The sequence below is a fragment of the Pelodiscus sinensis genome, chromosome 18, assembly GCF_049634645.1.
Source record: "Pelodiscus sinensis isolate JC-2024 chromosome 18, ASM4963464v1, whole genome shotgun sequence".
NCBI classification, from domain to species: Eukaryota; Metazoa; Chordata; order Testudines; family Trionychidae; genus Pelodiscus; species Pelodiscus sinensis.
In genome coordinates, this window is record NC_134728.1 from 6,873,685 (window position 1) to 6,899,769 (window position 26,085).

General features: G+C 44.9%; 1 long non-coding RNA gene across 1 annotated transcript in view; it reads left to right on the forward strand.

The window, feature by feature from the left end:
- Positions 1 to 26,085, forward strand: part of LOC142818785 (uncharacterized) — a 312,000-nt gene that overhangs the window by 121,021 nt on the left and 164,894 nt on the right. Inside the window, exon 2 of the long non-coding RNA XR_012896421.1 lies at positions 6,025 to 6,093. This is a non-coding gene — a long non-coding RNA (uncharacterized LOC142818785). The remainder of the gene's footprint in view (positions 1 to 6,024; positions 6,094 to 26,085) is intronic.

Consider the following 26,085-nt stretch of genomic DNA (forward strand, 5'->3'; position numbering starts at 1 on the left):
GCTAGAAATGGTTGTGGGGAATCCCACTGTGTAATTTAAAATTGGTACTATTGCTTAGCTATGTATTTGGAATTAAATCTCATGCCATGTTTAAAAACTGGTTGGAAAACCATGACCTTCTAGCTTACCTACAACTGTACTGGAAGACAGTGACCCTAGAACAGCATGATTTACTGGTGAAATAAAGTAAGCTGTAAAACCTGGAATAGGATGTATTATTGTCAATAAAAAAGCAGAAAGAAAAAAAAACATACACAATCACCAACATATGAAGATTCAGAGGACAGAGGGAGGCAGAGGAGAGAACAAGAGCAGCCCCTGTGGCAAAATGGTTAAAAGAGAAGAAGAAAATCCAGTAAAAAAAAATCAAGCAGTCAAGTAGTTAATTGACTTTGCTTTAATCAGCCCAATGAATATTCATTAGTGTGCTGGTCCTAATCATGGGGGCCATGTTGTCCGCATTTAGTAAGCGCACGCTCAGCATCATGCATGCCTCAACAGCTTCCCTTCCTGTCTGCACTGACATTAAATTTAGAGGCTTTGCGCCTTCACTAGCTTGCAGTTAGCACTGATTGGCCCAGCTGCTCTACTTGAAAATGCCATAGCAACCCCTGGCTGGTTGCTTAGCAACATTTTTTTTTTGCGAAGGCGGGAGCCAGTAATCCATAGGCTTAGTGTAGATAAAATGCCTGTGTGTGTGTGTGTGTGTGTGTGTGTGTGTGTGTGTGTGTGTGTGTGTGAGTGAGATATATAGATATATCATGTTAGAGAGAGAGATTGAATGGGAGGAAAGCATTGCTGTCTACTCTTCTCCTGAGTAACTGGCCTCTGTGGCATGTGCTCGATCTTTTTCTAGTATAATCAGGTGTCGTTTTCGTTTGTTTTTTTTAAACTTTTTTAAACAGGTGTAAAACTACACCAATTCCCAACTATGTGGCTCCTTTCTAATAGAAAGAAGAATGTACTTCCATATGCTTCATCCCCAGTAGGGATCTACTGCTAAAAGAAATATTGAGCCTGATTAGGAGGAGAAACTTGATTCATTTCTGCATAAAAAAGGAGATTCTGGGAATGATCTACACAGGTGCAAAAGTGGAATAATACAGTGGTGAGTCAAGCCTCTACACCTCAGAGACATTGTTGCTTTTCCCTGCTGACAAAGAAGGTGAGAATCCTGAGAGATGGACTGACCTAGCAAACCTCTGAGCCCCTTCTGGATTTCAAACTCTGAAAAGACAGGAAAGGGGGCATCCCACTACAGGGGTTTGGTTTCAGAGCACTATAGAATGAAAGTCTACTTGTAAAACTCCTAGCTCTGATTTAAAACACCCTCATGGTCCAGAGATGGTAGAACCCAGAGTTGTGGTTCAGGCCCAATTCTATTTTTTAATATCTGTTGGAAGCCTCAGCTAGACATTTTGGGCCTGCAGGAAACCTTAATGGGTTATGATACTTTCAAAGCCTTTTAAGTAGCTCTAATCACTTTTACAAATGAAGAACCTTGCCCTGTGTGATGCTGATTTCAGTGGGAGTTGGGGGCTGCAGAAAGAAACACACAAAAAATAGTCCAGCCCCTTCAGCCTGAAGGGTTTGTGTGTGTATGTTTGTGTGTGTGTTATGTACATCATGAGGCACTGACATAACACGATGATGGGAGCTGTATAAGAACCCAAATAGAGTCTGTCAGAGAATGAGGTGGTACGAGCTTTCAAAAAGCATTACTTTTTATTTAGTATTTTCCCCTTTTCTTATGGACTGTTAGGCCGTGTCCAGACTCAGGGGTTTTTTCGGGAAAAGTAGCCTTTTCCCGAAAAAACTTCCCCTGCGTCCAGACTCAAGCCGCGTTCTTTCGAAATTATTTCGAAAGAACGCGGCTTTTCTTTCGATGGCGGTAAACCTCGTTTCACGAGGAAGAACGCCTTCTTTCGAAAGTTCCTCTTTCGAAAGAAGGCGTTCTACAATGTAAAGAGGCCGTCTTCGAAAGAGAGCATCCAGACTCGCTGGGTGCTCTCTTTCGAAAAAGCGGATTTCCTCTATCGAAAGATCCGCCTGCAGTCTAGACGCGATCTTTCGAAAGAGGCTCTTTCGAAAGATGCTTTCGAAAGAGCCTCTTTCGAAAGCAGCCTGCAGTCTAGACATAGCCTTAGTGTTTACAAGTCCAAGATTAGTTCAGAAATTGGGCTCAGTCACTGCCCTCTGCTTATTAGGTGTATTTAAATAGCTCTGTTATTATTATCATGACAGATAAAAGTGACATTCGCAGCTCAGAGTATATGCACATGATTTCATAAACATGCACAGACAAAATTTACCTCACTTGAAAAGGGAAAAAGAAAGGAGCGAATTCCTCCTGCCCCTAGACTGACAAACAAACTCTGTTCTACCTACCATATTACCAATGGGGAAGTATGTGAGAGGAGAGATGAATCTGTCTCTATGCTCTGAAGGTCAGACTGTCAGCTTAGGTGCAAGAATGAATTCCAGATACTTTCTGCGAGAATATCCTGCCACTAATATTTAAATCTAGGGATGTTTGGCACAGATTCTCCAATTGACCTCAAGAATCATGGCAAGTCAAGCTCTCTGACACCCAGGTTGCACTAAGAAAAAACTTGCAAGGCAATATATTTAATGGAGCACTAGTGAAATGGCACTAAGTATGCAGACAGCCACATTGGGCATTGACTGATGGTGTAAAGGATAATTCTGGCTACTGCACATTGAAGAACAACAATACAGCCTGGGCAGGAGGTGGAGGGGTGGGTGTGTGAGAAATTGTTCTTTCACATCTGTATCATCACATGCCAAGATTAGGTTAATCAGTCTCAAAATCCCTATCCAATGGAACTACTGTGGTTTGAATATTCAAGGCTGAAAGAGAGAATTCCCCCTCAAACCCACCCACCCACACCATCACCAGTGTCAAAAATGCAGAATGAGAGCCTGTTCTTGTGTGCCCAGGGCTTCCATATGACTCATACAATCCATAGTACATCCTTACTCTAGGTAGCAGTGGGGACCCATTTTGTAAAACAAACAAACAAACAAACAAACAAACAAACAAACAAACAAACAAACAAACAAACTTAACAACCCTTGTGGGTATAAATAGAAATAAATGGGGAAACAGGTATTGTACATTAGCAGAGTTTGATTTTTATCTAATTTATTGGAGAATACTTTATCCCTGTGGAAATAGTGCCGTAATACTGCCAACAATCAGTGATGAGCCATTGGGATTGGTAGAAAGAGGGCAGGGCAGACACATCTGAAGCTAAATGACAATTTAAAACTGTGGCTTCAAATCCTGTATCATGAACATGGTTTATAATTAATTACTGATCATGTGACATACATAAAAAGGTAGATATCTGCCTCTGTGTAAAAATAACACGCCATGTTCTCCAAACAAAAGGCTTGACTTTAGGGAGGTACTGAGTCTTTTCTGCATTAGTGGTTGCACATCATTTCCTTTATAACAGCACAGTCAGAAGGTTCTTGGTACTGCACAATGGGACCCTGGCGGTTTTAATAAGGCAAAGCTCTTGCTACAATTAATGGTCATTTTGCCTGTGTAAGGCCATCAGAGTCAGTCAAAGATACTTTTTCCATACTGGTGAGTCCTCATCAAAAAGTTTGTGAAAGAGCTTCCTGAGTGATGCCAGTGGGGAGGGTGAAGGAGTAAGCGTCTCTTATCTGGAAGATTTGGTCCTCAGTCAAACTGGCTAAATTCCCAGGAAGCCTCAGGGGGATAAGAGAGGACTATTAAATAGACTTTCTCACAGATTGGCCTGTGATTGGCTGATATGGCTGAAGACAAATTTCCAAGAAAATTTCAAATGAAATGAAAAATGTCCATCTTGTTCAGATTTTTTTTCCAGATAAATGAAAACCAAAAAGAGTTTTAGATTTTTGGGGGTGGGGGCATTTATTTGCTTTCTCCCCTTGTTTCTCTTTTTAGTCCCTACTACAAATGAGAGAAATTTTCATCAAAAAGTGGAATGTTTTCACCAATATAAAAAATTCTCATCAACAAATTAAGCTTGGTAGAAAGCAACAATATTCTTCTGTCAACAAAATATTTTGATGAAAATCATTTAAGAAGCTCTGTTCATCAGTATTTGCTTAAAAATGGAAAAGTCTTGTGTGAAATACTTGTTCTTGTGATCATATTTGGTTGATAACATCTGTGAGTAGGAACCATCCATTTCTAGCTGAGTTCACTCTGAAAACTAGAGAGGTTCACTGAGCTGATAAAATCAATTCATTTTGCATAGGGTATGTCTTATGAAAGGTTAGTCATCAGGATGATGTTAATATCCTCTAAAATTGAGTTTCCATGGCCCTGTTGCTTGTGTAGTCATTCTGGCTATGTCTACACTGCACAGTTATTTCGGAACTAGCCAATTATCCCATCATAAAACGGGATTTTCAGGTCTCTCCTCCATGTTCTATTCTCTTTCTATCTCGGTCTTCTCTCCTGAGCCTCCGGTCTCTCGCTCCATCTCTCTCTCTCTCTCCCCTCCTCCTACTGCCTCCTCCACTCTCTCTCTCAGCTCTCCTCCACCTCCTGGAATGAGGTGTAACAGTTAACTCGAACCAAGGACTTAGTTCGAGTTAACATTTGACTGCCACGTGTAACCGCGGGCAGTTAGTTCGGACTAAGGGGATTTAAAAATGGCGCCCGGACGGGAAGATGCAAATAAAGCCCAGGATATTTAAATCCTGGGCTTCATTTGCAACTTTGAATGCCTACATTAGCCTCCCTAATTTGAACTAGGGGGCTAGTGTAGACATACCCTGTGTCAGTAACATTTTTCTCCCTTTCTGGTTGTATAAATGATTACACAAGGTGCAGGGCAATGGAGCCTTGGACCTCTGTTTTCTAAATAAGTACACAGTCCAAAACAGTGGACTGAAGAATAAAAATTTGAAATCTGATTTGTGAATGTACTCAGAAAGGAAACCACCAAGTTTAGTCCTAAGTGTTAGGTCTTCATAAGTGTTTGAGTATTTTGAATATTTTGTTGTAATGGTCATGAGGTTATTATAAAGAGAAGGGTGAAAAATTATTCTTCTTAACCTGTGAGGATAGGACAAAAAGCAAGGGAGATTAAGGTTGCACATTAGTTAAAACCTCCTAACTATCAGGTTGGTTAATCACTGAAATAAATTGCCTACTGAGGTTATGGAATCTCCATCATTGGAGATTTTTAAGAGCAGGTTAGACCATACATGTTAGGTATAGTCTAGCTGTCACTTGGCCCTGCCATGAGTGCAGGGAACTGGCTAGATGACCTCTTGAGGTTCCTTTTTGTTCTGTGATTCTATGATTCTGTGAATTGTGAAAATGTCACAAATATTTTTGTAATTCGAAATGTTATTTATTTGATACAGGAAATTTGTTATTGTTTCAATCATCCAAGCAGGGAGCACAAAATGTTCCATGTGATTTGTGTGATAAACCAAACAAAGCAAAGAACTAACAAAGATTGTTACACTGCAGTTTATATCAGTATAACTTGTGTCACTCAAGAGAGTGAATAAACTCCCTGCCTCAAGTGACACAATAGTTACTCCAACGTAAGCCACAGTGAGGACCATGCTATGTTGGCTAGAGAACTTCTTGCACTGCAGCTGATGGGTGCTGGAGTAGTTAAGCTAACAAGAGAGCTCTCTCCCATGGGTTTAGAGCAGTTCTCTAGTGTAGCTCTGCCCTGACAATACTAGCCAATAATTCAGACACAGCCCCAGACACAGAATAATACATCTGCACTGTATGGTGAAGGGTTCTGAACAAAAAATACACTGAAAAAATCAAGATTACCCGGTGAAAGCTTTTGTAACCAGAAATGAAAATATGCTCATCCTAAATGTTTTTCATAACAAACCAGCTCAAGTACTAAACAAACAAACAACAACAATAATAACAAAACCCCAATCTAAGCATTTATACAGATGAGTGGGAATTTTTGTCAAAGTAGTGTATTTAATTCAGTTTCCCATTTTGGTTTATTTTTACAGATTTTTTTCCTGGATACCAAAAGTTCTGTGAAACAGTCCCAAGGGCCCTCGATGGAGAGTAGAAGAGGGGTAAGCGCTCTGGGAAACATGTGTCTCATAAACATACTCTAACCTTGGAATACTTCAGCACTGTATTTGCTGATCAATGGAATCAGAGTTTGCACTAATATGTAATTTTTTTCCTCTGAAGACACAGAACTATGGAACTATCCATCTATCTAAAGTAGTATTACATAAGGAAGAGATGCCAAGCTGAGTGCAAGTTTGGCATTCTTACTACTTTTACACAAAGGTTGCTTAGAACCATTGCTTGGTACCATTTCATGGCTTGTGTCTCCAGCAGTGCTGAAAGTAGTGCAAACAGAGAGCTGGAGGTGAAGCGGTAGATTTGGCTGGAAGGCTGCATTGCAAGATCTCCATCTGCATCTTACCTGTGTGATTGGGAACATTCATGCCCCTAGGCAGGAGGATCTGAAAGTACCAGGGCTTTCCTGGAAGGATTAGAAGGAAAAACAAAACAACTATAATAGTTCAGCACAGAAAGATGACAAAAATATATTTTTGAAATGTGGTCATTTCTGCTTAGAAATAAATGCAGGAAGGCTATTTTTCTGTTCTCTTTGTCCCTGATTGAAGTTGTGAGACAGAGAGCAGGAAAGTGTGGAGGAAGTCAGGAGAGAGAAGAATCTCTCTCAAATCATTCAAATGAAGAAAGAGGGCCATACTGAAGAGGGGAGAAATAGGTTTTCTGAAACTAGCTCTCCACAACCAACTACCAGGATTCAAAACATGCCACGGGAGCAAAGTCATGGAACCCAGAAATAAGGCAGTCTTCCCTTTAAGGCAGCGTTTCCCAACCTTTTCCAGATGGGGACCCATTTTGAGAATTCAGGAAGACTTGGTGACCCAGGGCAATTCAAAAAAAATGTGTGAATGGCTCCTTAAAAGCCACCTGGGGAGACACCTGGGGACCCTTTTGAAATGTAATGGCAACCCATATTTGGGTCCTGACCTATAGGTTGGGAAACCCTGCTTTACGGGCTAGTAAATGCTGTAGCCACATCCCCACCACCAACTGGCACCCTTGTTAGTGTTCTATGGACACACAGTATACCTTCAATAAAGCAGTGCCCAGAGGGTGCATCAGAAGGCTGTTGTGTGGTCTGATTTTTACTGTGAGCAGTGGGGCCATGAGTAACATGACACCACCCACGATGCCCAAGGTTGGGTAGAGCTGCTGTTATTGTAGTAGGGCAGTGATGATGTTGATGACAATTTGCCAGCAGAGTTCAGGCTGGGAACGAGAAATGGATTCATCTGTCACATTATTTGTTCCATCAGCCATATGATGCCTTAAGCAAGAAGGCAAAGGGAAGGCATTCTGTGTTTGCTCATTCAGCTGAGTGTGTGGGGGGGAGGGGTTTCAGGACTTTTGTCTTTTGTGGTTGCTCATCAGGAAGGATTTTTCATATCATATTTATTAATTTAGAAAACAGTGGCATTTTAATATTTGTTTAACCTCAACCAAGCCTTCTTCTTCATGGCTGATTTAAAATACGTAAAATAGAGTAGACTACATTCCGTAGTGTAGAGCTTAATCTGATAAACAAAACAACAAAAGTAAAACCTGCCAAACAAAAATATTTATTTCTTCCATAAAGGCCCCTTGAAACAAACATGGATATTTTGCTTAGCTGGTCTTGTGGGCATGATAACGTCACTGTATCCAGTTATTGACAAAAATACTTCTGGGCCCAAGAAGGGAAAGAGGAGGAGAGGAAAGGGTTGTGTCAACAGAACCATTGATGCAGCAAGATGTAAACACTGTGGCTGTGTCCAGACTCAGGGGTTTTTTCGAAAAAAGTAGCCTTTTTTGAAAAAACTTCACCTGCGTCTAGACTGCAGCCGCGTTCTTTCGAAATTAAATCGAAAGAATGCGGCTTTTCTTTCGACGGTGGTAAACCTAATTCCACGAGGAAGAACGCCTTCTTTCGAAAGTGCTCTTTCGAAAGAAGGCGTTCTTGAAAGCAAACAGGCTTTTTAGAAAGAGAGCATCCAGACTCACTGGGTGCTTTCTTTCGAAAAAGCGGCTTGCTTTTTCGAAATTCCGCGTGCAGTCTAGACGCTCTCTTTTGAAAGAGGCTCTTTCGAAAGTATCTTTCGAAAGAGCCTCTTTCGAAAGAGGCTTGTAGTCTAGACATAGCCTGTGTTGTGTCTAGTTATATCATGTGTGAATCCATCAGTAACTTAAAGACACAGCAAGCTCATTGCAGCCTCCTTTTGCTGCCTTCCCATCTACCGCTGCTGATCCACTGGCGATGATGTTCAGATTTGCCATTTCATGCCTTCAGAAAACATTTTATGAGAACTCTACATTATTTTCTTTGCTGGAAAAGAGCAGGAACTTCTTCAAACTTTGGTGAAGAGCCAACATCAAATCATTATAGTGGTTACACTGAGCTATGATCAAAATTGTTATTTTACAATAAAATGTAACATTTTGATAGGTGGCAATCTTGTTTAATGCCTTTTATCCCAAGTAACTTTACAGAGCAATGAGTTAAATCCTGATTGTGGGGGTAACTTGGCAGGCAAATGTGCTTAGCAAAATCTGTGTACACAACTTTCTCTTATTATTATTTATATGACAGTAGTGCCCAGAGGTCCTAATGTGCTAGGTGCTATACAAAGCTATTTCAAAAGACAATTTCTCCCCCAAAGTGCTTACAGGCTCAACAGACAAAGAATGGAAGCTGAAACAGTGGCACAGAGAGGGAAAGCGACTTATAAATTACATAGACCTTCCTCTTCTTTTCACAAGATCAGGCAAAGACAGAGTAAGGGATAGAACCTAGACTATCTGGCTCCCAAGTCCTTTAGCCCATATTGCTGCTCCATTAGTAGCATTCTTCTTCATAGAAAATGTTGGCTACTATACAGGAAATATTTCCAATTTCCTGTGACCATCTTCTAAAGAAAGGAGCTTGTTTTACCATCTCATCTGAATGACTATGCTGCTATCTGTGCAGCACTGTTTTGTATTACAATATATTTAATGTGAACTCAAGTACTTGGTGTGGGACTTGAACCCACAACTTTCTTACTTAGGGTATGTCTACACTACAGGGCTATTTTGAATTATCTTAATTAGAAATAGTTAATTTGAATTAAGCTAATTCAAACTAATGCATCTACACACAAAATCTATTTTGAAATAGCATTTTGCTATTTTGAAATAGTGCATCCACACTGAGTGGACCCTGAACCGAAGTTAAGGCTGGCCAGAACCACTGCCGGCAGGGTATCAGATTAGGACTTAGCATGTGGGGCTGCTGCCTGAGGCTAACTGAGCTCCGTGCTTAAAGGGACCCTACCCCCACCCCAGACAGACAGTTCTCAGGGTTCCCCACTTGCTTGTTTACCTTGATGAGGGACAGCAAAGCAGTCCTGTCTTGGAGTGCCCTGAGTGCCCACACTCGGGACACCACAGCACTGGGCCACATGGAGCCAGAGCTGCCCCTGGGTACACTAGTGCATCTCGTGGGGTCGTTTCCATCAGCCAGGCTGCACTTGCTGCAGACTGCCATCTGGGGGGGGTCCATTGGGAGGCTGTCAGGATCCAGGAGGCCCTGTGGGAGAGTGTCCACCCCAAGGAGCCCTCAGAGCCACCCCAGTCCTCCCCACTGGGGCTCATGCCCCATTCCTCCTTCACATCCTTCCACTTACGCCTCCCTAGCCCCCCTTCCTGATCATCAAACAAAAGACATGTATGTTCAAAAATAGAAACTGGGTTTATTGAACAAAACTGGGGGGGGGGATGAACCTCTGGGGAGACTTGGAAAAGGAGGAGGGAAGGGGAAGAGAGAGGGGAGAGGGAAAACTGGGAGGAGGGAGCTGGAAGGGGGAAGCAAGGGGAAGAAGGGGGAGGGGAAGCTCAGGATCCAGGCTTGAGGGTCTCACTGGACCAACTTGATTTTCATGCAAACCTGCTCCTGGGTTTGCTTGTGGCCTTTGGTGGCCAGGCTGGCAGCTATCCTACCATAGACGGCCGCATTCCTCCATCTAGTGCGGAGATCATGAATGTTGGGGAACCCCCCCCCCCAACCTGAATAAGGTCTATGATCTCCACCCTGGACCAGGAAGGTGCCTACCTTCTCCAGCCCCTGTCAGTCTCCTGGGCGCTGGCAGACTGCTGCTGGGGAGTTGGGGAGGGCTGGTTGCCAGTGGCTTGCTGGCTCATGTTTTGGGGCCACTGGGTCGGGGCCCCAGTGGCCACTGCTGGCTCTGGGCTGGCAGGCTTGGAGCTGGCACAGGCACTGTGGCCAAGGTCTACCCCTTTAATGGCTCCAGGGCTGGAGGAGAGGAGAATAAGTTTTCCCGGTTGTGGGCTCCCTGGGAAGGGCTGGACGCCCCCTATTTCGAATTAAGTGTCTACACAGCACTTAATTCAAAATAGCTATATCGAATTTGGTGTTACTCCTCGTAGAATGAGGTTTACCAAATTTGATTTAAGCGCTCCTCTATTTCGAATTAATTTTTAAATAGCGGTTTGCATGTATAGACGCTATTAAAGTTAATTCAAAATAACGGCTGTTATTTCGAATTAACTTTGCAGCATAGACATACCCTTAGAGATGTAAGTGTTGTCTGCACAAGAGGATTAACACTAATGGAAGATGTCTCTGTTGCAGTAGGAATTGCACAAGTAGGCTCTGTCTGATGCACTACTTAATTCACCCCTAAACTTAAGCCTTCTCTCTACTGCAGGTTAATCCCATCTCTTTAGAGATGAGGATACCTCCACAAAGGGTACATCTAGACTACATGCCTCTGGCGACAGAGGCATGTAGATTAGACTACCAGGCATAGGAAAATGAAGCGGCGATTTAAATAATCGCCGCTTCATTTAAATTTACATGGCTGCCGCGCTGAACCGATCAGCTGTTTGTCGGCTCAGCGCGGTAGTCTGGACACGCGGGGGTCGACATCAAAGGCATTTGTCAACCTCCCAGGTATGCCTCCTGGGATGAGGCATACCTGGGAAGTTGACAAATGCCTTTGATGTCGACCCCCCGCACGTCCGGACTACCGCGCTGAGCCTACAAACAGCTGATCGGCTCAGCACGGCAGCCATGTAAATTTAAATGAAGCGGCGATTATTTAAATCGCCGCTTCATTTTCCTATGCCTGGTAGTCTAATCTACATGCCTGTGTCGTCAGAGGCATGTAGTCTAGACGTACCCAAAGTGTCTATTAGCCCATGGCCAAAAGGGCTGAGATCCATGTGTTGATCAACTCATGAAAGCACCATCTTTTTAAATTAGTCCAGGAATGATGACCTCCCGAAGAGGATACATCTGGGAAACTTTGTCTTGCTCATATTGAAATTCTATTCTTGGCAGCAGGGCCTTCTAGAGAGGATCTGTGGAAATTATATGAAATTGAAGCTGGCATCTGTTCTCAGCTTTTAATATCTGTGGATCTTGGATAATCTAAGGCCTATCCATCTCTTCTTGTAGTGTACTACTTAGTACAACTGCAAAATTTCCTCTTTGCTTCTGACACGTGGTGTGACTTGAATTAGTTTTGGGTGTCTTCAGCATTAATCACATTGGTAATGAATCCATTTCAAATGTTACATTGGGAGGCCCCTGATTTCAATGATGTTATGGATGACACTTTGCTCTTGATAAACAGAGCCTGCTGAAATGTTTAGCCAGAATAACTGAAGCTAGCATAACAATAGTGGGAGTAGTGGGAGTAGTACATTAACAATAGTGTTGCAATGATATTAGGCATGCTTTGCATCAGCTGTTTATACTGATGCTTAAACAGCTAACATCTCTGGTAAGACAAGAATGTAGCTGAAAAACTGTGCACCACTATCACAGAGAACCTACAGAGGTTACATGTCTGTTTCATTGTGGTATCATTTGTGCACACTAGTATATTATTGTATAGGGACTGTTGTATTAGGAAAGGCTACCGTCAATGGTGGAAGTTTGGTTTTGTCACTGTAATACAATGCCAGTACACTGCAAACGGAAAAGTAAGTTCTGCATGGCTTGGCAAAGAGATTTTCACATAGCTTCAGGCTGAATTTATGGCTGTGTCCAGACTCAGGGGTTTTTTCAAAAAAAGTAGCCTTTTTTCGAAAAAACATCACCTGCGTCTAGACTGCAGCTGCGTTCTTTCGAAATTAAATCGAAAGAATGCGGCTTTTCTTTCGATGGCGGTATACCTCATTTCATGAGGAAGAACGCCTTTTTTCGAAAGTGCTCTTTCGAAAAAAGGCGTTCTTGAATGCCAACAGGGCTGTTTAGAAAGAGCGCATCCAGACTCGCTTGCTTTTTCGAAAGTACTGCTTGCAGTCTAGACGCTCTTTTTCGAAAGAGGCTTTTTCGAAAGATACTTTCGAAAAAGCCTCTTTCGAAAGAGGCTTGAAGTCTAGACATAGCCTATCAGTTCTCAATGTTCCTAAACAGGAATGGGTCAATGATCATTTTTAGGAAGGCAGATGACCCCTGCTGAGTTTCTTGCATTTTAAAGTATGGCACAAGACATGCAGTGTACATGCCATCATCATGCTCTTAATGTAACTTGCAGACTCTTAACATCACCCCACAGGAATGGGGACTCTCTTAATCCCCTGCATTTGTTGTTTCTCATGACAAGAATAACTTGTTAGTGCTAACATGATCTTCAGCACTTGGACACAATCACCTATTATCCAACATAAAGTCTCAGAATGACAAAATTATTCAATTGGAGCAAACAAAACAGCTCCAGTGTTGTCTGTATATATCATTTTGCTCAATTTGTTTTTGTGACATCATTCTGGGCTGTGCCTCCACAATCATACTAAGATTCAGCCTTTGCATAAAACTTTGTATATGATGTTAAACAGTGTTCCCTGTAAGCTGTGCACTTGTGGGGTTATGCAGGAGAGATTCCCATATCCCTCAACTGATTAGTAGAGTGTCCACTGCTAGGTTTGTGTTTCTCCTGGTGATGCTGATTTGCACATGCCCTGAACATAACAAAATTTATTCTGCACATGGATGGAAAAAATCCAGACACGAATGGAAAAGAGTAGAGAGAACATTAGTATTAAACACAATGCTCCTTCCGTTGTCCAAAGTGGATGATTTTTCTTTCTTTCTTTCTTTCTTTCTTTCTTTCTTTCTTTCTTTCTTTCTTTCTTTCTTTCTTTCTTTCTTTCTTTCTTTCTTTCTTTCTTTCTTTCTTTCTTTCTTTCTTTCGAAGTGAAAATTAATGAGAAAGAGAAAGTCAGGTTATGTCTGCACTGCCACTTTTTATTGGAAAAATGTACGCAAATTGCACTCTGCAATTTGCGTACACTTTTCCAATAGTTTTGTCGGAAGAGGTTTTTCTGAAATTTGGTCTGTCTACACTGGACCAAATTTCAGAAAAACCTCCTCTTTTGGAAGAGCCCTTCTTCCTTGTGGAAGGAGGAACACAGGGCTTCCGAAAGAGCGCATCTGCTCTTCTGCAAAAAAAAAAGTGTAAGAGTAGACGCGTTCCCTGGATGTGGTGGAGTTTTTCCCGGATACCTTGAGTATCCCGGAAAAACTCCATAGTCTAGACATAGCCTCAGAGAATAAAAGTTTGGTTGGGCATTTCTTCTATACTCTCTACTAAGTGTGGGTATGTCTACACTACAAAGTTAATTCGAACTAACAGACGTTAGTTCGAATTAACTTTGATAGGCGCTACACCAGCGCTCCGCTAGTTCGAACTTAATTCGAACTAGCGGAGCGCTTAGTTCGAACTAGGTAAACCTCATTTCACGAGGACTAACGCCTAGTTCGAACTTACTAGTTTGAACTAAGGGCTGTGTAGCCCTTTAGTTCGAACTAGTGGGAGGCTAGCCCTTCCCAGCTTGCCCTGCTGGCCACTCTGGCCAACACCAGGCAAACTCTACTGCCCCCCTCCCGGCCCCGAAGCCCTTAAAGGGCCATGGGCTGGCTACAGTGTTTGTGCCAGTTGCAAGGCTGCCAGCACCGTGCCAGCAGACCCTGCACCTGACACCCCATGAGCCAGCCACCCGATGCCCCCCAGCCCTCCCCCTCTTCCCGGGACCAGCCTGGCGGCTCCCAGGAGCCTGCCCGGGGACGCAAGAGGAAGGCGCCTGTGTGGTCTAGTGTGGAGATCATGGACCTCATCCAGGTTTGGGGGGAAGCCTCCAATGTCCATGATCTCCGCACTAGCCACAGGAACGCAGCTGTCTACGGCCACATGGCTGCCAGCCTGGCCGCCAGAGGCCACCACCGCAGCAGGGAGCAGGTCCGCTGCAAGATTAAGGACCTGTGGCAGTCCTACTCCCGGACCTGCCTGCCAGGGGCCGACCCAGAGGCCTGCCCCCACTTTCTGTCTCTGGACCGCATCCTAGGGGCTCATGCCGTCCCTGCCCCCCGGGTGGTGATTGACCGCGGGGCAGAGGGACCACTCCCTGACACGGAGGAGGAGGAGGAGGAGGAGGATGCCAAGAGCTAGGAGCCTGGCGGCAGCCTGCCCAAAACTCAGGACCCCCGAGGCACCCCACTAAGCCGCTCGCCTGTGTCGTCCGAGGCCGGGGAGGCCTCCACATGTGAGTACCATCATGCTCCCCTTACCATCATGCTCCTCGTGGAATGAGGAGTAACGGTAGTTCGAACTAGGAATCCTAGTTCGAACTACCTAGTTCATGCCCCGTGTAGCCCCGCTGCACGGGGTTCGAACCAGCGGGGTTTTAAAAATGGCGGCGCCCCGCTTATGCAAATGAAGCCCGGGAAATTCAAATCCCGGGCTTCATTTGCTAGTGCGGTATAACTACATTACCCTCCTAGTTCGAACTAGGAGGGTAGTGTAGACATACCCTAACAGAGTGTGGGAAGAGTGAATCTCTACAAATCCTTCCTGTTATCCCAAACTTCATTCTCTGTAATATGTGGTCTAAGTAGCCCTCTCTAGCATCGATAATAGCAGTTTTGTCCCACATGACAAGGAAAACAATATCATATCTTGTTTTCAGGGGATAAAAAAAGAAGATAAATCAAACTTTCAAACAGGAAGGTTTTAACATGGCTTCCAAATTCTGCATTCTAAAAAATCCGACCCCATTGACTTTAACTGCTTTAAGGAAAATTGAACATACATTTAAAGGATATATTTTATGCAAACTCATTTTTGTGCTAATGTTTTTAGGTATTATTATCTCTGCACATAATAATACCTAATAAAAATCATCATTATCAATGGTATGAAAATATTTTCTGGTTTAGGTATTGCAGCCTTTCATTGCTTATTACCCTGTCTCTCTGCTGCTCCTGGTGGTGGTGGCATAGAACTGTAGGCTTAGTTACTGTGTTGCCATTCATCCAGCCATCAAGAGAAAAGGCCTGGGAAAAGAATCTGATGATGGCACTGACCTTCAGCTCCTAAACACGCAGATAATAAAGTTAAAGGGAGAAACACAAAAGTGAAAGGGAAGTAAATGAAAATAAGCCCTGTGTGGTCTAGAGAACAGTGTGCCTCCCCTTTCTGTATTTCTCAATGGAACAAATCTGTTGTAAAGGGCGTAATGGCCCTTCTTGAAACTTTAAGGGCTCATGAAGCTTTTCAGCTGATTGCAGGATTCTCTGAAACCCTCAGCATCCTCCTCCTTTTTGGCCAGTGGATTCGATAAAATCAGATCAAGGCTTAGCATTTCTAAACAAAGGGGAGTGGTAAATGGGCTTTTAAACACTGGAACCTGTCCAGCTCATTGGGAGGCATGGAAGGGGAGGAGAAGGGAGGGTCACAGAGACGGCATGAGGTGCCAAACTTTGAGCAGAGTGGCACTTGTGAGCAAAGTTGTTGGAAAGTCATTTAGATGGCCTTGGCAGAGCATCTCTCACTTGTGTTATACAGGGAGGGTATGTGTGTGGAACAGATTGCCAGACGCCTGTGCCCATGAAGGGTGGGGAAAGAAGACTGCCCTGGAAAGATGCCAATCTTCCATAGGCTTTGTGCCATGAGGATTTTTTTCCTCCTTTTCCCCCCTCCCCTGAACACACGCCGGCAGCCTGGCAGGAAGAGCATGCTGAAAAGGATCTGACAGTTTGAACAACACTCGATGACTTAGTTTGTTTTCCCTGACTTCATGCCAGCAAGCAGGTCTATGGATGAGAGGCTTTATTAGGCTTTTAAAGCCACTGACATTGGTCTTTCTTTGACCTGAGGGACTTGAGAAGAAAGGAAAACAATGTGTCACTTCGGGACATTCAAAGAATGCCCAGCTAGAAGAATATGGTTTACAAGAGCTACAAAGTATTCCAAAATGGAGAAGTCGAATAGAAGGGGGGAGAAACACACCTCTTTCCAGGCAAAGGAAGAATGCTTTCAGTCTGGTATGCCAAGGAGGAGGCAAGCCAACCCAGCTAATTAGGATATGACAAGATGATCATATCCTAAGTATGGAGTGATAACTAGTCAACAATTATCTAGGCATCGAACTTTGTTCCAGTGGTGAAAAATATCGGAAATTAATACTTCCCACCTGGAGCCTGTAAATAGCCATTCAGTTGCTAGTCCTATGTAGGGACTGACTGAGAACAGATTCTCTTACACACTCAGCTATTTCTCTTCCGATATATTACTGTCACACGGGCTCTGACAGCTATGCTATAAAGCAAGCATTAGCGGTGGCAATAGGGAAGGACTGTTACATGGCCCCCACTGGGTTGAGAGCACCTCAAAAAAGTCAGATTTAGTTCTGGAGATTCTCCAAACTGCAAATTCTCTAGACCTCTTGAAACCTCAGATATGGGCTGCAAATGTCTCATGAACTTTCTGTGTGAACCCTCCCTATATTGTGCACAGACGTTTTAGTCAGGGTTATTGGCAGGAAACAAAGATTTAGGCCTTGATTCTGAAAAGTCTTTTTGAGGCTTGAGGGAAGAAGGAAGCTGCAGGAAACAGAAGAGAAAAAGTTGAACCCCGTTGAGTAAAAAATGGTTTGAAATAGGTTTTGTCTATACACACATCACACTGATTTAACGAAATCCATTTTGAAACTTAACTGGGGTATGTCTATACTTGAAGGTGTAAATTCCAGATGATCAAGCTAACATGCTAAAATTGAGGATAATCACTGCAGTGTGAGTGGTGGGCAGGGCTAACCACCCCAAGTACGTAACTAGCCTCTCACAGAGGCTTGTGCTTGGGGCAACTAGCTTCTCCTATTGCTTATGTTGCCATGGTTACTTATTATTTTTAATGCACTAGCTCAGTCTGAGCCAGCGTGAATATATTTTCTTGGGCTGGAATTTACGCCTTCAGTTTGACATGCAGATTCCCCTTAGTTATATTGGTACAACTGTATTGTAGAGAAACTCTTTAAAAAGTTTTAGTGCCTTATATCATAGAATCATAAACTATAAAATACTAGAACAGGAAGGGAACTCAAGAGATCATCAAGTTCAGTCCCCTGCACTCACAGCAGGACCAAGCATCATCTAGATCTCCCTGACAGGTGTTTATCTACCCTGCTTTTATATATCTCCAATGATGGAGATTCCACAACCTCCCTAGGCAATTTATTCCAGTGCTTAACCACCCTGACAGTGAGGAAGTTTTTCCTAATGTCCGATCTTAACCTCCCTTGCTGCAATTTAACACTAATGCATCTTATCCTATCATCAGAGGTTAAGGGAAATATTTTTTCTTTCTTATCCTTGTAACACCCTTTTAGGTATATCAATTTGGCTTACAAAATTAACAATTTAATATTTATATTTCTGTAGTATCTATGGTCCGCAACCATGTTATGTCTCATTATGATCTAGAAATATATAGAAAACGGGCTAGTAAATAAGCTAAATTGATATAAAACATTCTTAAACCACTTTAAAAATATCTACATGAGGGGGTTGCACCAGTTTAACTAAATCCATTTCTAAATCAAGGGTGGGGAACCTTTTTTGGTGTGGGGGCTGCTGACCCATAGAAAAATCACTCAGGTAGGGGCTGAAGTGCTAACACGGGCTCCCTAATGCTGATGGGGGGAGGCTTGAGTCCCGGGGGCCAGATTCAGGCAAGCTGGGGACTGCATCTGGCCCCTGGGCCTTAGGTTTCCCACCCTGTTCTAAATCAAGTTAGCTAAATCAGTTCAACTTTTGAATGTAGACAAGGCCTCAATGTATCAGTATTTAAGATTCTTGGATGTTGAAAGTGGGTTTCATTATGCTGCAAGGAATCTTCACCAGGCTTTGGGATTGAATAAATTTTTAATTATAAATAGATAGACAATGCCTTAACAAACAGTATGGCCACGTCTAGACTGTCATGATTTTCCGCAAATGCTTTTAACGGAAAAGTTTTTCCGTTAAAAGCATTTGCAGAAAAGATCGTCTAGATTGGCACAGACGCTTTTCCGCAAAAGCACTTTTTGCAGAAAAGCGTCCGTGCCAATCTAGACGTGGTTTTGCGCAAGAAAGCCCCGATCACCATTTTCGCGATCGGGGCTTTTTTGCGCAAAACAATACTGCGTTGTCTACACTGGCTCTCTTGCACAAAAGCATTTGCGCAAGAGGGCTTTTGCCTGAATGGGAGCAGCATAGTATTTCCGCAAGAACACTGACAATCTTACATGAGATTGTCAGTGTTCTTGCGGAAATTCAAGCGGCCAGTGTAGACAGCTGGCAAGTTTTTCCGCAAAAGCTAGAGCTTTTGCGGAAAAACTTGCCAGTCTAGATGCAGCCTATGGGTTTTGGCCTATTGATCTTTGAGGTGATTGGCAGAAAATGAAATTGAAACTATATAGTTCCAAGAAGACTAGTGGAACAGTTTGCATTACTATTTGACAAGAATGATGAATGATGGTGGAAAATTATGGAGGGTAAGATCCAAAAAGTCCTTTGAAGTCAATGAGACTCTCTTCATTGACTTTGATGGGCTTTGGATCAAATCATGACTATGAAGTGACACAGAAGAAAGACAGGGTAATAAGAATAGAACTAGCTAAACATTTCTGCCATCTGGAACCTCAAAATGTTGTTAACCCAAAGAAATTCCATTGGTGGCCCAAAACTGAGCATTGGCCCAGTGCTGCTCCCATAGAAATCAATAACACAACACAAACTCCCATAGAGAAAGGCCTCCCATATTTAATATTCTCATTATTTGTTGCAGTCTCTTTGCTTATAGGATTGTGCTGTGCTCATTTGTACCAATTAATTCAGGTAGGATAAAGTTCAAAAAAGAAGGACATGGTAGTGGTATTCTGGAGTGGTCTAGCTTTTTTCTGTGTAATATCTTCTGTTGTGCTAAATAATACTTCAGCAGACTCACATATTGATTAGCAACATAGATATTCAAAGTCTACCCAGTGAGCCCAGGTCAGCATGACACCTTTGTTTCCTAGTACTTAGATGGACTGCTTGCCGGGTCCTTAAATGGTTCATCTAGCTAGCCATGCACCACTGGAGGAACTGATTGGTTCTACAGTAGTGCATGAACGTAATAAGCAGTGCATGAAAAATCTCTCCAAAGGTTTGATGTTTGCCATGAACTTCTGTTGCTGTGAAACAGGGAGAGGGTTTACTTGGAAATAGGACTCACTACTAGGCCTTTTGCTTAGGTTCTTGAACTATTCCAGTTGTGAGGGTGTTTTTCTTCTTGTCTTTATGTAGGACTGAATGTTCAGAATGATCATGTTATTGTACGTGTGTGATGAGCCATATGGAAGCTGGGCGGTTTTGGGATTGTTTGGGGAATGTTATGTCTATTTGGGAATGAAATTGATAGGCTTCGCAGTCTCATTACTGCATTATATCATGGCCATATCAACTTGTTTCCTTTAATTTATTTACATTTTCATGAGAGATTCCTCCCCGCCACACACACACACCATACATACATACTCATACACTTCAAATAAGATAAATAAAGATCAAAAATTCACAATGAGGGAAAAGACGTTTGGAAATGTCAGTTGGCATTCACCTTGACTAAATGATGGGCAATGTTTTGTAAAATGTGCCGTGTTCTCAAATTGCCTTGTAGTGTGTGTGACATTAGATAACTCAATGTTTCTGACTTGAAAGATTCAGCTCTTGTGGCAACCTCAACTAACCAAAGACAAATTATACCAGCTCCATGAAATGGGCTAACAGTATCATCTGCATTTTATTTTGCTTCCATCCAGAAGCTACACAATATACCAAAAATAGAATTTTACCTCCTGGCAACATCTTGTCTTCTTTTTCCCCGAGGCTTCTATAGCTGCTGTTTTCATACACCTTACATGTATTTGGCTTTCCTGTCCTGCTTCCAAAAAACCTACTGTCAGTTGTTTCACAGTTTTGCTAGCAAATCGGGCAGTGGGAACTTTTGCTTGCTGTGCGTCTTTGTTCTCCTGCATCTGAAGAGTCTGTTATTTTCCTGCACCTGCAGGGCCTGTTAATATCCTCAGAAGGTTCAGTTCCTTGACTACATTGTAAACCCCCACTGACTGAAATGCAGTATCTTCCTTCCTCTTTTTTTTTTTAAATTATCCCTATCATACTCTTCAATCTGGATTGTTTGGAGCTCCATAAACAATGAAGGCTAAACAACAGAGGAACAGGATTTGATTCAGTTCAAAGGAACTGGTCCCACTATTAAGAGGTTAATGTAAAAGAGACTGAATCAGAGTATCCATTAAGGGCATGTTGTAGGCCACAGAACCTGGTGTCATTAACACAAGAACATAGGAAATGACAGCAGCAAGGGCTGGTAATATCTTAAGGCAAGAGTGTGAAATTAACCAGTAAAAGTGAATTCAGATCCATTTTACTGCAGCAGATAGTCACACAACTCAAAAGAAGGGTGACAAAGCTTTACCCAAAGGAACTTCTATTGAATTATGGGATTGGAATAAAGACTAGGCCACCCCCTGGCTCTGTTTATTGGTTCTCACAGTGGGAGATTGTTAAAGATCTCAGTTACAGAATGATTTCCTGATAATGCACGTCTACATCAAAATGTTATACATTATTTTAGATAGAATAAGATGTAACACTGTGTACCGTTACATCAATACAAAGAGGGATCCATGAGTGAGAAAACAGAGGCTGGGTAAGGCCTGTCAGGATCCAAAGTGTTCTCCTCCTGGTTCTATTGAAATTGCAGATAATACTGAGACCGTATTATCTTGTCTGTGCATCTCCCACAAGACTGAGGGGTGGGGAAGATGTCCAAACAGCGCTACTCCAAAGAAGCCACCCTGTCACGGAGCTCTTGGGGAATGCTGGGAGCTAACGCTAGTGTAGAGGCACAAAACATCTGTGCAGGTGGTCCTGGCCTTCCAGGGAACAGCTGAGTTAGAGGGCAGGCTCTATGGTCATCTCTGGGTTTGCATCTGGAGGCTATGTCTAAACTGTAGGCTTATTTTGGAAGAAGCTTTTCTGGAAGAGATCTCCTGGAAAAACTTCTTCTGAAAGAGCACATCCACACTGCCAAAGAGGATCAAAAAAATGATCTGCTTTTTCGAAAGATAGCATCCAGAAAGATCTCGCGTAAAAGGCCATCCGGAACCAGTTCAGGCAGTTCTTTAGGTCACCAGTTGCTTCCGGGTGCAGGTGCCAGAGCCTAGCAGAGACACACGCTTAAAGGTACCGTCTCCCCGGACAGCCATTTCTCTGCTTCTGCTGCGTGCTTGCCTACCACTTTGAGGGAAAGCAAAGCTCTCACAGCGTATGCTGTAGTTGCCCAGCTTTTTTGGATGCCACAGCTTTTTCCTTTGTGCCATGGAGCTGGAGCTGCCCCTGGGCATACGATGGCCCCCCATGACCATGCTGCAGTTTCTGCAGCACTTTGTGTCAGCTGCCTTCCTGGATCTGACCTAGCTTGACCCCAAGCTCATTCTAGGGACCCTCTCCCTGGGTGCAGGAGCAACTCCCTTGCAACTGCAACCCACTGTGGAGAGGCAAGTCTGGAGGCTGGACACAAGTTCGGACAGGTGGGACTGGCTGGTTATGGAGTTGTGGGATAACCAGCACTCCAAAACTTCTGCATATGGAAGGCCACCTTTTTGGAGCTGTGTGCCTGGCTTGCCCCTGCCCTCCGCCGATGTGACACCCACCTGCGGCCCGTCATCCCCCTGGAGAAGCGGGTCACAATCGCCATGTGGAAGCTTGCCACCCCAGACAGCTGCCAGTTAGTAGGCAACCAGTTCAGCGTGGGGAATTCCACCATCGGGGCCCTCCTCATGTAGGTAAGGCACTCTCAGGCTGCAGTCCCTGTGTGTGTGTGTGGGAGGGGGGAGTCCTGGAAAAGAGGGACCCTTGGAAACAGGTAGTGGAGGGAGTGGGTGTGTGTGGGGGCGTGGAGTGGGGGAAGCCCCATCCCTGAGAGGTTGTGCCATCCCACCCTCACACAGCCCTGCTTCTGGGGGGGGGCTCATATGGGGTGGCTCCTGGGGTGTTTGGGGGGGAGGGGTTGGGAGGAGGGCGAGCACCTCCCAAGGACTCAGGCATGCCCTCTCTCATGCTCTGCTTTGTGTGTTTGTTTGTTTCCTTCTGTAGGTTGTGAGGGCCATCAATTCAATCCTGCTGTGGAGGGTCATCTGCCTGGGCGACCTGGACCTGATCATGGCCCGATTTGCTGCCCTGGGGTTCCCAAACTGAGGGGGAGCAATTGATGGGACCCACATCCCAATCCATGCACCTCAACATAGAGCAGCCCAGTACATCAATTGCAAGGGCTACTTTTCTATGGTGCTGATGGCCCTGGTCAACTACTGTGGACAGTTCACAGACATTTTTGTCGGGTGGTTGGGCAGGGCACACGATGCCCGGATTTTTCACAACTCGAGCTTCTATGGAAAGCTGGAGGTGGGCACATTCTTCCCCCAAAGGGATTTTGCAATGGGGGATGTGCAGATGCCATTGGGCATCATGGGGTACGCGACCTACACCCTGATGCCATGGATAATGAAATCTTATACAGGCCTCCTGGACCCCAGCAAAGACCAATTTAATGCCCACCTGAACCGGGCCAGGATCCAGGTGGAGTGTGCCTTTGCCTGCCTCAAGGCATGGTTCAGGTGCCTCCTGACCCACCTGGATGTGGGGGAGCACAACACCCCCAACGTGGTATTGACATGCTATGTCCTCCACAACATGGTAGAGAGGAAGGGGGAGGCCTTCCTCCCAGGTGGGGGGCAGAGGCTGGCCATCAGGGGAGACCCTTCATGCAGCTGTGGACAGCTGCCATCCGCCAGGCCCATCAGGCTGGGGTATGCATCTGGGAGGCTCTGAGGGAGAGTTTCTCTCAAGCACCCCAGTAACTCCCCAGGCCTCCATCCTAGGGGCCTCTGACTTGCTCCAATATCCCTTTCCCACCACAACCCCTCCCTTCACCCCTTCCTTGACCTCTCAATAAAGACACCTGTTTGGTTTTAAACAAAATGAACCGTGTATTGATCTTTCATTAAAAAAAAGCTGGAGAAGAGGGCTCAAAACCTGGAGGGGGCGCTTAGAGTGGTGTTGGGACTAGCTGGATGTGCCAATTGGAGCTCGGGGACCTCATCGGACTTGGGGTGGGTCCTGGGACCACAGAGGGAGTACACAGGGGGGCTGGAGCGAGGTCAGGGATGGCGGGGAGGGGGAAAAAGAGAGGGCATAGGCCTCACTTAGGGAGGGGGCATGGGCATTGTTTGGGGAAGCAGAAGAGGCATTGCTTGGGGGGGCAGGGTGAGGGGGAATGGGCATAGTGGGGAGGGGGCAGGAGGATGGTAAGCAGGAGCAGCAATAGCATCTGCGTGTGCCATCATATCACGCATGATGGCACACATGCTATTGCACCACTGCATGAGCTGGTCCCAGGTGCAGTTCCTCCACTCTGCGTCCTCCTGGATCTTCTGTGCCAGGGTCTGCTGCATGTTGCGAAAGAAGTTGACATGCTGCCTCATGAGGTCTTCCTGGAGCTTGGTGGACTTTCAGGTCCTCTGGACTCTGGTGGCTGGCTCAGGTGGTGTGGCTCACTCCTCAGTCCCGATTGGTCCAGCTTTGGAGAATACAAAGAGGGAGAGGCAGTCAGTCATCCGTGCAGACACTGTCCCTGAGGCTGTGCCCTCCTCTGTGAGCAGCAACCAATAATCCTCGGGGCAGAGGAGGGAGATGTCCCAGGAGCAAGGCCGTGTGTGGGCCGCACAGCAGGCCATGCCTCACAGGGGCCCTGAGGTGCCCAGGGGATCATGCTGTCTGCTTCCCCGCCTCCCCAGGCCAGACGTGTTTGTGTGTGGGGGGGGGGGGGTATCCCCTGGGCCTGGTAGCAGCATCCAAGCCGTGCGTAAGGGCTGCTTTCTGAGTCCACGTAGCACACACTAACTTTGCACATGGTTCTGTGTGCATGTGTCCAGACCGAGGAGGCCAAGCGATGCTCGCACCCCTCCCACTCTGCACCCTCCTCCCCCACCCTGAGTGAGTGACAAACTGAGAGCACTCGCCAGCAGATCCCTCCCCAACATCAGACGAGGCCTGAGAGACATCCACGCTCACAGGAACTAGCTCTAATGACAGCATGGCAGTGGCCATGTCTTCTGCCTCCTCCTCCTCTTGGGTGAAAACAGGCATGTCAAGACTGGAGTCCATGACGATAGGTGGGGAAATGGCTTTCCCACCTCCCAGGAGTTTGTGCAGCTCCTGGTAATAGGGGCAGGTGTGGGGTCCTGACCCGGAGCATGAGCTGTGCTCTCTGGCCCTCATGTATCACTGCCGGAGCTCTTTGACCTTACTCCAGATCTATTCCAAGGTTCGGGGTGGATGTCTGCGCTCTGTCAGGGACTCAGCCATGCACTCAAAAATATCGGTGTTCTGCCACTTGGAGCGGAGATCCTGCAATGTCTCCTCCTCACCCCACAGCTCAAGGAGGGACAGGATCTCCACTCCAGACCGGGAGGGTCCCTGCCACTTGGTCCCCCTGGGGGGGTCCTGGGACCCCTTGGACTGCTCCCTGTGAGGGCCGGGTGGCTCTCGGGTGTGGGGTGGGAGGCTTTAGGCTGAGCCAGGGGTAGCAATGCCTGAGGCAGGGAGAGCCGCATGGTGCTGCTCTCAGGCCGGCTTCCTGCCATACAGCTTGTCCCAGTGCCTGCAGCTTTAAAAGGTGCCAGGAGACAGGAACTATAAAGTTGTGATTACTTTGGACTGAGCGGCCACCAGGGCACCTGTGTTATTTCCTGGAGGTCTCTTCTTTCAAAAGAAAACCCTCTTCCCCATCCACACACACCTTTTCCCGATAGAGCTCTTTCAGAAAAAGGCTTCTTCCTTGTAGACAGAAGATTACCAATGCTGGAAAACCTCCTCAGTTCTTTTGATTTTCTTTTGAAAGAACACGATTACGGTGTGGACGTAATTGAAATTTTTTGGGGAAAAGAGCTGCTTTTCCGAAAAGACTCTGTAGTGTAGACATACCCTGAATGGAACAATGAGATTTCCTCCCTTCGAGATGCCTCCCTTTTGAGAGGATGTGATGTTCTGAGCCTTTACCTTTATTCCTCCTGTCAGCACTTCAGTCTAGCCTCCCCCTGATGCCACAAAGTGAACAACAATGAAGCCCCGATCTATGACGAAGGTGCCAGAATACTATGATACATTTAATGAAAAATAAAAACAAAGCACTTGTCACCTTTCATAGAAACTTGAAACATTGTCCTTGAGAGACCCTCTTCCACGGTCACAAATAGGGATATAAAATCCCATTTAACTGGTAAGTGATTAAAGGGGGGAGTGGGGGGGGGCACTCCAGCCTGGATGGGCTGCAGAAGCACCCCCGCAATGGGTGGGAAGCTGATCCAATGAGGCTGGAGTGCCCCTGCCCATGACAGCCCCTATTAACCAGTTAATCATTCACATCCCTAGTCATGAATTCATGCTTCACTGAGCTCCTAATGATATTATGTATCCCATCTGCATGAACCCCCAAAGTATTAAACATTTTAAAAAAGAATCACAACCAACAGAAATGCACAGTACAGATAATGGGCTGACTTCTCTCCATCAGAGCAAACTACATGTAATCCATGACTAGCACCTCTAA